General features: G+C 41.1%; 1 protein-coding gene across 2 annotated transcripts in view; it reads left to right on the top strand.

Annotated features, from left to right (window-relative positions):
- The window catches only part of LOC133398053 (tyrosine-protein kinase CSK), an 81,274-nt gene that overhangs the window by 16,435 nt on the left and 49,494 nt on the right, over positions 1-15,345 (top strand). The window contains exon 1 of one of the 2 annotated variants that reach the window (XM_061669659.1): positions 7,919-7,937. The exons of the other annotated variant lie outside the window; for it this stretch is intronic. The gene's annotated coding sequence lies outside the window, so the exon portion shown is untranslated. Of the gene's footprint in view, positions 1-7,918; positions 7,938-15,345 lie in introns of those variants that run through there. 2 annotated transcript variants of the gene reach the window in all.

The following is a 15,345-nucleotide window of genomic DNA, read 5'->3' as shown; positions in this document are numbered from 1 at the left end:
ATAAATACAATGAACACAGGAGTTTTTTCTGGACTCGATAAATTGTCATTGTTGCGATAACGCCCGCCGTGCCGGTAACGACACAGCAAGCCGATGGCAGAATGGTGTTTATGCCGTAGATCCACATAACTGGGACAAAGGAAAAATTAACTGTTGATTACACTCGCTACTCTGCGAGCTAGCAAGCTAAGGGCTCACTCGACCGCGGTGACATTGTTAAAACGTCAGCAGTAAGACACACACACACAACTTTCCCTTGTGTGTGTGTGTGTTTCTGTAACTGTTTATAAACCATAACCACAGCGGCACACATCAATATTCAGGCAGTAGTTGACCTTAGCTAACTAAATTTTCAGCATCATTTGTTTGACAGGTAAAGGTTTCTCATCACAGTCCAGCAGCTCGAGGTGGGCCTCATTTTACATTTCATGTATCCTTTATTTAACCAAGTAAAAGTTTATTGGGAGATAAAATCTCTCTCTTTCAAAAGCCAAGATGCAGCAGAAATTATGCAGTACATAACACAACAACATTCACACAATAAATTACAAAAAAATAAAAAAATAAGTGATATTAAAATGTATGGCATCTGGTTTAAAAACAGTGACAAAGTCCAAATGCTTTTGAGTACTTTTTTTATTTTTATTTTTTTTTATTTTTATTTTTTATAAATATAATTCATTCAAATTTGGCAGGCTTTATTGGGTTAATAACTCTATTATACCCGTTTGGCACGTTTGTTTTATTTGAACAGCACTTCAATCTGATTCATTTATATTTATTTATTAAAGATATTTATTCTACATTAAAATTCCAGTGTTCAATGTTTTTTTAATTGAATTGGTAATCATTCTTGAAAATGATGTGCTTTAAATATTATGCTCTATAATACCATTGTGCTCTATAATACCATTATATAAGTGGCATTAAAAAAACATCAATGATACTATTTGTGATAGTTTTTGGGAAAATATATTGACCTAAAAAATAAAATTCCTAAAAAGGAGAGAGCAATGGATAACAGTATTGTAAAAAGTGTACAATTAAAAATCTGTACTACAGCGGGACCGCGAAGCAACGACTGTCATATAGCGGAGGATTACTGTATCTGTACACTGTGATGTTCAGTTGCACGGACTCATTGTTCCAGGGATGAGACTCATTGTTTCCAGACATGTGCATCCTGGGACTCAGGACCAAGTGTAAAATGGTCTTTGCATATTTACTCCATCACCGAATCACTTATTTTGGTGTTTTGTGACTTCATGGCAAGATAGCTTAGCAAATAGCATGTTGTCCCCATCTTTCTCCTCATCCTCCCTTCATGATGATACTTATCACAAGTGTATCTTATTCGCTGCCATGGAGTCGATGATTAGTGACTTATGCTGGGTTGACAACAAACGCGAAGTTGCCGTTCGCCTCCGTGGCTCAGCATTGCATTTAGCTGTGTGTAGCTGTAGCCCGTAGGTAGCTGGGACAGCGCAAGATAGCATGCAACAAGTGTTCCCCCTTAGTACTCAAACAGTGGAAAGCAGCGAGGTTGGGCGACTGTTCAATATGGATGTGCGCGCTGGCCGCACGTTTTGCCGGCCATCTTATTTTGGTGACAAAAGTCTTTCAATCCAAAACTGAAAATGTACTTTTGTGGGCATTTTCGGCCGAAACATTTCGGGAGCATACATTTCAGTGCATCACTACAAACAATTAAGTCTTTTTTTTTTTTTTCATAACAAACCTATTCCCTTTAATTGGCAGCATGACTATAGGATTAATATTGATTTTCCTCTTATGGCATTGTTTTTGCTCTTGTGGCAGTCCTTTGTGTTAGTTTATAGAATGCAAAAAACAAAAGACACATTTGGTCCTTTTCAGTGACATGTAAATAGAAAAGCAGTAGATATTTTGTGAATCCTTAGGAATAGAAATTGCCGAAAGCTTTATCTCTGAAATGTCTGTTGAACAACTTGTTTTAATGGTACATGTGCTTATCAATTGAGGTTGTCTGTGATCATTAGAAGTCTGACTTGGTGTCCTTCAAAGCAGTCATATAATCAGTGGAATCTGTCTTCTGAGCCAAATATGATTCCCCACTCCTTGACAGATGAACCATCTCTTTATTTACGTTTCCTATTTTTGCTGAAGTGCCTCTCCACCTCCTACTTGTCACGACGTGGGTCTTTCTCCATGGTGTCAGTGGTGCTGAATGCATCTCTTTATTAAACGAGATTTGGGGTTGACATATTGTGCCCGCACCCTGCTGTGTCTGCTGGTAATGACTTTCTTTGTGTGTCTGTTATGTGCAGGCGCTTTGCCTCCCTCCTCTTTTCTGCAGCCTCAATGGAAGGCTTGTCATATGTTGCTACCAAAAGAGATGAGGCCACCCCACCCACCCCTTCTTCATACATTCCCTGCCACCTCCAACCAATGTATTTTTGACAGATTGTATCCATTTTAGCAAATGTGTCCCCAGGGTAGATTATTTGAGACGGGAATGTTTATGGCTGATATGGACACGCCATCCCTGCGTGTCTGACCATAGGGGGCGATAATGCACTCTGTGAATTGACTGTCAATTGCCGTCCATTTTCTCTATACAACGGTGCCTTGAGATATGAGTTTCATTCAGTGACAAGACAACTACAGTGAGTGTGCGAATAATGTAGTAGTGTCCTCAAGGGAGATGTGCAAAATTGGCAACAGAGATTTGCAAAATCTTGGTACAGTAACAGGCGTTCTCCTTTGGCAACAGATTTGCATCTAAGAAGCACACTAATTCCCTGTGGGTCATGAAAGCGACTCCCCTATGATGAGTAATGTACGTCAACAATGTCACAATGACCAAGCAGACCGGCGTGGTAAATTTGCATAAAATTTGAAACTTTCAAACATTTTCAAGCTTTTTTAAATATCTATTTACAATAACTTTGTACCGTGCGGCACGGTGGACGACTGGTTTTCACGTCTGCCGACTGGTTTGCACGTCTGCCTCACAGTTATGAGGACCCTGGTTCAAATCCGGCCTCAACTGTGTGGAGTTTGAGTGTTCTCCCCGCGCCTGCGTGGGTTTTCTCCAGGTACTCTGGTTTCCTCCATACATATGTAGGGCATGTCTTAAACCATGCTTTGCCTCCGTGGATGTAGATTGATTATGCGCCCGTGCTAATTTTTGTGTGTCTCAGATGCGGGGCTACACTCAAACATATATCAGATTTACTCATTCATTTATTTTCCATACCGCATATCCTCACTAGGGTCGCAGGCGGGCTGGAGCCTATCCCAGCTGACTCTGGGTGAGAGGGTCCGATAGAGCCGATTGTCAGTTACATTGAAGCACTCTTTTGAGGCCATATGTACCCATATTACTGTACATATCCATATGATTTAATATGATGTTGGTCTACTCTTTGCAGCTGTAAAAGCTTAAACTCTGTTAAAGCTGTTAAAACTGCGAAGAGTGGACCATTGTCATTTTAAACCTTATGGATTAAGAATGGGATGTCACTTAAATTCATACAGTATCTGAGTCAAGGCAGGCTAACGAATACTTTTGGCAATATAGTGTACGTTCGCTCTAGTCAATTACTGGCTGAAAGTGTGCTGCTGAGTTTATGCTTAATAAACAGTTAACTTTCCTGTGTGTGTGTGTTTATGTGTGTGTGTGTGTGTGTTTTTTGGGGACACAAAAAACAACAACTTTGAGAAAGACCGGCCTGAGAAGCATGTTTCGGACATGTTGAACTCGTGCAACTTGTTGCCCATTTCTTTTATTTCATCATACTACAAAAGTAATACCCAACTGTGGAGCCACTTCTGTGTCCCGTCCTTTCTATGTACCAGGACACAATGCAGTGTAGTCTGAGGTGCGCCACCGCTCCAACCACTGCTGGCCAGGGTAGTAGGCTGTGCAGACTCCGCTTGCATTTTCATGCTTTCCACTTTAATAATTTGAAGAATTAACACCAAGTATTTAACAGGTCTGTTGTCTGGTTTTTTATAAGGCCACCAACCACCGACATACCATCAGCTTAATTTGCTCCACGTTGTTTGGAGAGACCGCCACACATTTGACGTTTAGTCTTCCTTTGTCAAAATAGCCTCGTTCACTGGTGGCACATCTGACATACAGAAAAATCAGTCGCCTTTTGGCAGAATTCACCGTTTTGAACTTAAAATAGGCCATTTTCGTGAATCGTATAGATCCGCTGAGTTTTTCTGGTGGTGTGGGTCGCCGTCACTGTCGCCATAGGCTGTTTCCTTCAACGCTGGCAGCGAGATCCATTCCACACATCCATCATCCACACACAGATGTGTTTGTGAATATTACTCTGCGTCGGACAAATATGCAAGCGCATCTGCCTGTGGTTTCACCTGTGCACTCGGGGCCTGCTTTAGATAAGTCACAGGAGTTGACGAGACCAAAAAAAAAAAGTACTTCCACCACTTCTGCTGTTAAGAAGTAACAGTACTTTTACTCTGTTACAATGATCTAAATGTCACTCGCTACTTTTATTTATCAATTATTGCTTATCAACTATTTTGTGCGGGAGACTACGAGTTCCTCATTAGGCGCGGTCGACTCCAATCCAATTTAAGTGGTAGTGACGTTTAAGTCGAGTTCACCAATCAAAGAAAGTCACATGACCTCACACAAAGTTTTCTATTGGGGTTCCATGGAATAGGTATTAACACTAGATAAACCGGCCCGGCTGATTGTCGTGCATACGTGGCCACCATGTTGGGAAGGTCGTCGTTACCACAAAGGCAACGGCACGCTACTCAGGTTTACATTTAGACGAACGAAAACAGCAGCTTTCATTTATTGTTGTATATGTCTGGCACTGTCTGTCCAAACGTGGATATTTAAGATCACTTATAACTTGAGATAACACCTTGCAGTAAATTCCAGATGTTTTGTTGTAGTTTTGGCTGTGCATACACACACAAACACAGCAAAATCAGAATTTGCTCATTCACATTCACATGTTCATGCTGCATTCACATGTTCATGCTGAGGTTAAAAAATCTGGTTACTCACTATTTACTGAGTACTTGTAATTATTTCACTGTGTACTTTTTACTCTTACTCAAGTATATTTTTGGAGGACTACTTTTTACTTGAGTCACATTATTGTCAAGTAAAAGTACTCTTACTTGAGTACAATATTTGGCTACTCTACCCCACCTCTGGAGCGGACATCCTCTATTGCTACTCTTACGTTTAGGCAACATTTTTGCTCATAAGATTAGCCAGTGTCGTATTTGTTGCACTGGTCTTTTGTATTTTTGCATGGAGGTGCTGCAGGTTGTGGCTCTGGTTGTGGTCCCAGTAGAACCGCGAAACACACATAACATCAGCGAAAAGAGCTGATCCGCTAGTACACCACAGTATTAATTAGGATTATGTCACAACACAGAATGAACTAACTTCAAATTCAGAAATGGCCAATAAAAAACTTATTTTCCTGGAGGATGCATTTGGGATTAGCCTTTGAAGATGTTAATCATGAAAAATTAAGTGAAACAGAAAATGAGTTAAGTCAATTATTTTTAAGAATGAGAGGGCTATTCATGTGGTGCAGGTGGAGATGGGCCTGGCTCAAGTTGGCAGCCAACTTGTACTCTTCAGTCTTCCATATTGCTTAATTCATGTTAAAATAAAAAATAAAAATAAAAAACATCTCTGCTTGGGCCTGGGGGATCCCCCCCCCCTACAATGTTGTTGTTGTTATCCCTCCATCCATTTTCTGAGCCGCTTCTCCTCACTAGGGTTGCGTGCATGCTGGAGCCTATCCCAGCTATCATCGGGCAGGAGGCGGGGTACACCCTGAAGTGGTTGCCAGCCAATCGCAGGCCACATACAAAAAAAACAGTCGCACTCACATTCACACCTACGGGCAATTTAGAGTTGTCAATTAACCTACCATGCATGTTTTTGGGATGTGGGAAGAAACCGGAGTGCCTGGAGAAAACCCACGCAGACTCGGGGAGAACATGCAAACTCCACACAGGCGGGGCCGGGGATTGAACCCCGGTCCTCAGAACTGTGAGGCAGACACCCACCGTTCCGCCTGTTGTTGTTGTTTTTATTTTTTTCCCACCTTTTTCATGCCTTTGGTGCTTGCATGTCTGCTCTGAGATTTATCCAGAGAAGCGTGCACTGGCTGCAATGGTTCGGCAGTTTCATTTCGGCAGCAAAATGCCGTATCTCACTGGCCTCTGTGGGCGCTCACAGCACAGCGTTACCAGTCGCGACGGTCGAGGCAAGACTGGCAGTAGTGAAGAACTTGGGAAGAAAAAATAAATTCAAAGGAACCAGCCGGGAGGACCTGGCCTCCCTCTAGCCGTGGCTGATCGCAGCGCACTGTCGTTGGACGCAAACTTGCCGACGAGCTGCTGGCTTCTTGGTTCTTTTGATTTGTGTGAGCTGGAGGCGTTTCTTTGTGTAGACACAAGCGAGGCCATTTTTAAAACTTTGCATACTTTCCCTTTAACCATCTACAAATATATCCAAAAGCAGTGCAAAGTATTTGGAAAAAAACATGCATCAGGTATACAGTCCCCTCCAAGAGGGGGGAAAGGAATTTACCTTGTACAAAAAATTGGAAGCTTTTAGACTGGCAAATCAATCACCGGACCTTAACCCAATAGAGCATGCCTTTTACCTCCTGCAGAGGAGACTGAAGGGAGAAACCCACAGAAACAAACGATAACTGAAAGAGGCTGCAGTAAAGGCCTGGAAAAGCATTTCAAATGAAGAATGCAACAGTCTGGTGAAGTCGATGGTCGCATGCTTGATGCAGTTATTGCAAGTAAGGGTTATGCCACTAAATATTATTCTTCCATCCATCCATTTACCGAGCCGCTTCTCCTCACTTGGGTCACGGGCATGCTGGAGCCTATCCCAGCTATCATCGGGCAGGAGGCGGGGTACACCCTGAACTGGTTGCCAGCCAATCGCAGGGCACATAGAAACAAACAACCATTCGTACTCACAGTCATGCCTACGGGCAATTTAGAGTCTCCAATTAATGCATGTTTTTGGGATGTGGAAGGAAACCGAAGTGCCCGGAGAAAACCCACGCAGGCACGGGGAGAACATGCAAACTCCACACAGGCGGGGCCGGAGATTTAACCCCGGTCCTCAGAACTGTGAGGCTGACGCTCTAACCAGTCGCCCTCCGTGCCGCTAAATATTATTATTATTATTTTAATCATGTCGCTTTTAACACTTTTGCTCACTTGAAAAGTGGGTGGCTTAAAAAAAAAAAGGTGCACTGGCCTGAGTTGTTTAACACATCTAGATGTAAATACCATAAAATAAAAGCTGGAATTCTGAACTTTTGTTTCATATTCATCTTTTGATCTGAAACCCAAATGTCTTCAGTTTACAACAAAAACAAAGGAATTGACACTCTGTGTGGGGGAATCCTCCTGGAAAGAAAACAATCAATCAAAGAAAGGCAGGCAATCAGAGCAGATAGACTCGAATTCAATTCAACGTCACCATAATGTGTGCTCATGGAAGCAAGCGCATGCTGCCTCCGCCTACGTGGATTGAAAGGATATAAATAGTCGCAGCTGTAGAGTGTATGTGTGTGTTTAGCCCCACTGAAACTCAGAAGCATATCACTCAAGCTCAAACAATAAGTAGTCGCCATCGCCCAGCATCACCCTTCCTCCCCCGCTACGGCCCGCCATCGCAGGCCCTTTCGCCTCCCTGCACCCCCTCTTCCTTTAGTTCTTCCACTTCCTGCCTGCATGCTTTTGTTGTTTGACGCGAGTGCGAGCAGCCCATTTCTCCGTGATGACATGCCGTCTGCCTATCGGTCCACCTCTCTGCTTGTCCACTTCTCTGTGATGTTCATTTATTTTTTTTTATTCACTTAGACGAAGATAGGAGGCGACCGCTTGGGATTAAAAGCAACAGAAAGGATGTGAGCTGGTTTTTATTTATTAATCTTTTTTATTTACTCATATCACTGTTTTGACTTTCTGTGCGACATGTACGGTGAACCCTTGCTATTTGCAGGTTGTAGGGACCAAGACCCCATGCAAATAGCAAACATTTTGCAAAGAATGGTTATGCTCCCAGAACCCATGGTGATAATTGCCTATATTAATAATTTAAACCCGGAGTATACCATAAACTGAAGCTGTGCGATATAGCTATGTATTGTAGTGCAATATAAAAACATGTACTTTACCAAGCACATATAGACCATCATCCATTTACACTTATATTCACACCTAAGGAGAATTTGCAGTCTGTAAAGAACCAAATGTGCATGCTTTTGTAATGTGGGAGGAAGCCGGAGTACCTGGACAAAAAACACACAAAGCACAAGGTGAACATCCAAACTCCACATTGGAAGGCTGGAGCAACCACTCGCCCACCATCTAGGCTCGAAATATAATTTTTTTTTTTCTTCCCCTTTGAGGAACAGTTTTGCTCATCATTTCTCCATTTTGTAATTTTGAGGAGCAATTTCTTTTGCATGTTAATCATACAGGAACACAAAGTAAGGGTTTTATTAAACAGAAATACAACAATATGACGGGAGAGTTGACTGTAGTGCTGCAGCTACGCAAGAATTTAGTACTTGGGTATCCTATTGAACATTCTGTCGAATAATTGACTATTTGCATAAAATCTATTTTTGCTTGGTTAAAGAGCAATTATGAATTCACTTTATATAATCAGTTTTTATTTTTTAACTAAAAAAATTAAAGATGAGGCTTTAATTAAAAAAGGCATCTACAGCCTTTGTACAACGTAGGCACCTAGCATTTTAGCGTTTTGTGACATATATTAGGTTCCTGGCTGTGCATTTATGAGTTTAGACCAGCTGACCAGGAATAAGACAAATATTCGTTGCACTAGTAGAAGTTTTGAAAATGTTCAATTTTTTCAAACTAAAATGAAGAGACCTCGAGAGAAAACAAATATATTCTTAATTTGGCTTCACCAAAACCCTCTCATGTTTGGGTAAATGACTCTATTTTACCTTTATTCCTCCCTGCCACCTACATTCCTCCCTTTTCACCTACATGACTCAGTGTAGTTACATACAGATGGTAGTGTACTGGCCATATGTTACACATTGCCTAAACTGAGCAAAATGTTTTAAGGACCCTCTATGTCGTTATGGTTGCGTTATACTGTACTTGCCTTCATAAACAAGCCACAAATTTGACTCATAAATAACAGACCCTCTGCAGGGGTAACGTTATGTTTGTCATGGAACCTAAAGTTAATCTCACTGATTTGCGATGTTAATTTTAGCTTCTCTCGGGTCCCAGTACACTGCTTGTTACTCGCTATTTTCGGCGAAGAGAGAGGTCCGTGTTACGACGATTACACGTTGCAGGTCCTCGGTTTGGATTTCAGTAAGAAATGCTCCCACAATTTGGCCATTTTCTGTCTTTTACTCGCATTTTTATCAATTCGGCTTTGACCTTTCTCACCAGCTACCGAGCTTTGCTTCACTTCCACCTTTGTGGTGACGATGTAATCGCGTTGTCATGCCTGGGAATTTTGTCAAGCCCAGCGAAGCTTTTTTAGACTGTCTCCACAGTTCAATTGTCGGAGAAACACAACAATCTGTGAGTCACAGTTTTACTCAGTGCAACACTTGAAATAAGATTGTTGTGCAAAAGAGGATTTCACGATGTGTAGCGTCTGAATTACTCCGATCCTCAGCTTAATTGCTCCGATCCTCAGCCTACACCGCACGGAGCTTCAGTGAAGTCATCTCTGTCAATTGGGTGAGTGAAACAATGAAATGCATCTATGCCAACATTGAGACAGGGTAAACGTTTGCAGGGTAAACGTTTGCTTGCACTTTTTTGCACTGATGATTTTTAGTGTTTATTTTAGTCTTCAAATCAGCATAAGCGGCGATGACAAAAAAAAAAGCGTAACATTGAGCTAAAACTTCAACGTAGCAACTTTACATCACAATGAATTGGGACAAAATTCACATAAACGTGTCACAGTATCACAAATACTAAGCTTGTGCCGCATCGGTGGGTACGGAAAGGAATCAGAGTTGTATAGCAGTTGGTTCTATCCATTAAAAATAAAAAAATCACCAGTACCGTTTGAAGTTACCCTTCAAAATAAAAGGCTACAAGCTTAAAACAAGAAATCAAGTTATAACTTGCACATATAATCCATTTGACGTGATGAAGCAGCTATATAAAATAACTATTTTAACAATGCTATCAGTGAAGTCAACAATCAGTCTACTGGGTGAGTGAAACAATAAAATAAACAGTTAAAATAAGTATTTTAACAATGCTATATTTAACTTTTAGCTGAAACATTAATGAATATTAAGTCAATTGGGTTAGTTCCACACACATTGGCTTTTAGTTCATAGGTTTGATATTGATACTGGTTATAAAGAAGCTCGAGTCAAAGGTTCGTTTTAGTCTATGCTGCGGGCGGGTAAGAAAATGGATGTTCAGAATTTGGACAGACTTTATTTAAACCATGCAAACTTTTTGATCCAGCCCCCTAAAAGAATCTGAATCGAGAATCGTTTGGACGCTGAATCAATCAAATTCAAACGATGCCCAACCCTGGTCATGAGCAATGCGACGGGTGTTACCACAACAATGAACATTTATCGAGTCCACAAAAAAATCCTGTGTCCATTGTATGGAAAGATAACCCACCCTACTCTGCCTCTGATTGGCTAGCACCAAGATGGGATTCGTACTTTTGATGCGCTGTGTGTGGAAGCTCTTCACTAACACACACACACACACACACACAAATACGTAGGGCGGGTCTTAAACCACAAATCTATGGATGCAGAATGAATATGCTTCATGCGTCCCTGCTAATTTTTAAAATTTAACATTTTTCTCAAACGCGGGACACATTAAACGAGATCCCGGATAGATGGATAAATATTTATATATAATTATAACATATATTTAAATTCTATAACATGAAGCCATCAGCTTTTGACAGCTTAGTATCATATGAAAACTTGGTTATACAACCCCAATTCCAATGAAGTTGGGATGTTGTGTTAAACATAAATAAAAACAGAATACAATGATTTGCAAATCATGTTCAACCTATATTTAATTGAATACACTAAAAAGACAAGATATTTAATGTTCAAACTGATAAACTTTGTTTTTAGCAAATAATCATTAACTTAGACCTTTATGGCTGCAACACGTTCCAAAAAAGCTGGGACAGGGTCATGTTCACCACTGTGTTACATAACCTTTTCTTTTAACAACATTCAATAAACGTTTGGGAATTGAGGACACTAATTGTTGAAGCTTTATAGGTGGAATTCTTTCCCATTCTTGCTTGATGTACAGCTTCAGCTGTTCAACAGTCCGGGGTCTGATCAAAACTCTATTCTCTGCATTTTACTGTTGGTAAATTGATCAGCAAAGTGGTCACTTTGGAACATATATACCATATACAGTATACAATTACCCTAATAGCATAATTAATAACTAATAATAATTCAGCTGTTCAACAGTCCGGGGTCTCCGTCTGTCGTATTTTACGCTTCATAATGCGGCACACATTTTCAATGGGTGACAGGTCTGGACTGCAGGCAGGCCAGTCTAGTACCCGCATCTTTTACTACGAAGCCACGCTGTTGTAACACATGCAGAATGTGGTTTGGCATTGTCTTGCTGAAATAAGCAAGTTCCTCCATGAAAAAGACTTGATGGTAGCATATGTTTCTCCAAAACCTGTATGTACCTTTCAGCATTAATGGTTCCTTCACAGATGTGTAAGTTACCCATGCCATTGGGACAAACACAGCCCCATACCATCACAGATGCTAGCTTTTGAACTTTGCGTCCATAACAGTCCGGATGGTTCTTTTCCTCTTTGCCCCGGAGTACACGACGTCCACAATTTCCAAAAACAATTTGAAATGTGGACTTGTCAGAACATAGAACACATTTCCACTTTGCATCAGTCCATCTTAGATGAGCTCGGGCCCAGAGAAGCCGGCGGCGTTTCTGGGTGTTGTTGATAAATGGCTTTTGCTTTGCATAGCAGAGTTTCAAGTTGCATTTACGGATGTAGCGCCGAACTGTATTTACTGACATTGGTTTTCTGAAGTGTTCCTGAGCCCATGTGGTGATATCCTTTACACATTGATTGTCGGTCTTTGATGCAGTGCGGGATCGAAGGTCACGGGCATTCAATGTTGGTTTTTGGCCTCGCCGCTTACATGCAGTGATTTTGCAGATTCTCTGAACCTTTTTAATGATATTATGGACCGTAGATGATGAAATCCCTAAATTCCTTCCAATTGTACATTGAGGAACACTGCCCTTAAACCAGACATGCCCAAAGTCCGGCCCCCGGGCCAAATCCGGCCCATGTTCATATTTCAACTGGCCCGAAGCCTCTGTCATAAAACCAATAATATGTGGCCCGGCAGTACAAAATACACGCGCAATTTTATATTTCACCACAGCATGGCAGTAAACTTGTGGCTGAACTCTCGCGGGGCCGTTTTGCGCATGATCTGTGTTTTGCCCATTTCTAAAATGGCAACTGGAAGTAAGAAAAGGAAAGTTGATAGCGAGGGCCGACGTTTCCAGGACAAATGGAAGTCTGAATATTTTTTCACTGAATTTAGAAACATCTGCGTCTGCCTAATTTGCCAAGAGACTGTGGCTGTGTTCAAGGAGTTCAAAGAGGCACGACCAGATGGAACATGCTAATTACGACAAGTTAACTGGGAACGAACGCAGTGAAAAATTTAAGCAACTGGAAGCTGGTTTAACGGCACAGCAACACCAGTGAGTCGAATGAAAATACAACAAAGGCAAGCTATGAGGTGGCAACGCTGATTGCCAAGCACTGCAAACCTTTTACTGAGGGTGAATTTATTAAAGACTGTGATGAAAATGGTGGAGAACATTTGTCCTGAGAAAAAGCAACAGTTCGCCAATGTTTTCCTGGCTCGTAGCACTGTGTCACGAAGGATCGAAGAAGTTTCTTCTGATATTAAGAGACCGTTGGACGCAAAAGGAGTGGAGTTTGAATTTTTTTCGTGAGCCTGTGACGAAAGCACGGATGCATCCGACAGCGCTCAGTTACTGATTTTTTTTAGAGGAGTGGACAGTGAAATGAACATGCGTGAAGAGCTACTTGACCTCCAGAGCCTTAAGGACCAAACAAGAGGGAAAGTTTTATTTGCTTCTGTTTGTTCCGTCGTACATGACATAAAATTAAAGTGGAATAAAATCACGGGGATTATTACGGATGGCGCACCTGCCATGGTTGGCGAGCACAGTGGATTATCAACCCTAGTGTGTCACAAAGTAAGCGAAGAAGGAGGTAAAGCTACAAAACTCCATTGTATTATTCACCAAAAAGTTCTATGTGCCAAACCGTTTCCGTCGATCTCAGTCACGTTCCAGCCCACCTGCAGCTGGAGCTCATTGAGCTGCAGTGTGACACAGAGTGTCGCAGCCGGTACCAACAACTCCCTCTTGTCAACTTTTACCAGCAGCTGGATAAAGACAGGTTCCAAGAGATTCGTACATTTGCTAAGAAAATGTTGAGCTTGTTTGGCTCGACATACTTGTGTGAGAAGACATTCTCAGTCATGAACATGAATAAGAACCGCGTGAGGACAAGACGAAGTGACTCCCACCTGCGTGACATCTTGCGCATTAAAACCACCGCTTTTGAGCCAGACCTGCCCCATTTACTGCAGTCGAGATCTCAGTATCACCTTTCACATTAATGCAAACATGTTGTTTGTTGATTCTGATGAATAAAGTTTGAGTTTGAGTCAAATTTCATAAAAATACTTTATTTTGCATTTCATTAATTGTTATTTTATCCTTCATTTATCCAGGTCAGGCAGTTATAAGATCTACCTAGCAGCAGACAGCATAGTAAAACAGTAAAATAAAAATACAAAAAAGCATTCCCCTCGTCGGTAGCATGTAAAATTAATGCTGGCCCGCATGACAATTTCTTTACGGCAATGTGGCCCCTGAGCCAAAAAGTTTGGGCACCCCTGGCTTAAACTGTTCGACTATTTTCTCACGCAGTTGTTCACAAAGAGGTGAACCTCGACCCATCTTTGCTTGTAAATGACTGAGTATTTCAGGGAAGCTCCTTTTATACCCAATCATGGCACCCACCTGTTCCCAATTAGTATGTTCACCTGTGGGATGTTCCAAACAGGTGTTTGATGAGCACTTTCTCAGTCTTTTTTGCCACCTGTCCCAGCTTTTTTGGAACATGTTGCAGCCATAAAATTCTAGGTTAATGATTATTTGCTAAAAACAATAGTTTATCAGTTTGAACATTAGCTATCTTGTCTGTGTAGTGTATTCAATTAAATATAGGTTGAATTTTTTTTGCAAATCATTGTATTCTGTTTTTATTTAACACAACGTTCCAACTTCATTGGAATTGGGGTTGTACAAAAACCAAAGTTCTACTGTACTACATAGACAACCCCCAATAATAACGATAACATTTTTAAACAGTAATACCAACATTGTGAAATTCTCTTACAGTTCTTGGGTTACCGTTTCATCCCTTGATGCACCTTTTGTTTGTATCCCCCAAAAATATAATGGGTTCTTACTTTCCCCACCCTGCCATTTATTTATTTCTATTTTTAATTAATTTTGTTTTGCCTACTACTACTTAATATTCACGGACGAATGGTGATTGAAACATAATCACAATCTTGGCCAAATACAGGTAAGCTCAGATGTACCCATTTACTTTGTAGTGTTCACAGTTGTCAACAGACAAAATGACACTTGAATGTGATGAATTCAACTAAGTGACTCTTGCAGAGAAACTGTACATTTGCATATTTTACCAGATCACATTTCCATATTCCTCTTCTGCTACCGTCATGCTGCGTTATGAGGTTATACAAGAGTGTAAAGAAGCCCTGGTGGGCATTTCATCTGTTTGCATCTGGAGAGTGAACTCATTAGTATGTGGTGGTCAAAAATCAAGGTCATTGGGCTTGTTTGGCATTTCACTGTCTCGACACGGGATTTATGAGGAATGTTGTTGAGTAGTGATATACATAATGGCGCCCTTTTGCTGAGTGAAGCAAGCGGCGGCTGTTGTTTAATTGAGGCTTAATAAATTAGATTTCCCCCAGGACAATATGTGACTTTTTTCACCAAGTCTCTGGGTCAAACTGATAGTAAATGGGAAACCTGTCATAAAACTGTTTACCCGTTTCCTGTATTACATTGTGATTCTGTGTTCCTGTGCATTGGCTGTGTGCTCGCTGAAGCTCATCGCAGTGGGAGAGGTGCAGTATAAATAAAATGTGCTTTGCAATAACTTTC

The sequence above is a fragment of the Phycodurus eques genome, chromosome 2 (genome assembly GCF_024500275.1).
Source record: "Phycodurus eques isolate BA_2022a chromosome 2, UOR_Pequ_1.1, whole genome shotgun sequence".
NCBI lineage: Eukaryota > Metazoa > Chordata > Actinopteri > Syngnathiformes > Syngnathidae > Phycodurus > Phycodurus eques.
This window is presented reverse-complemented; position numbering and strand designations above follow the sequence as displayed.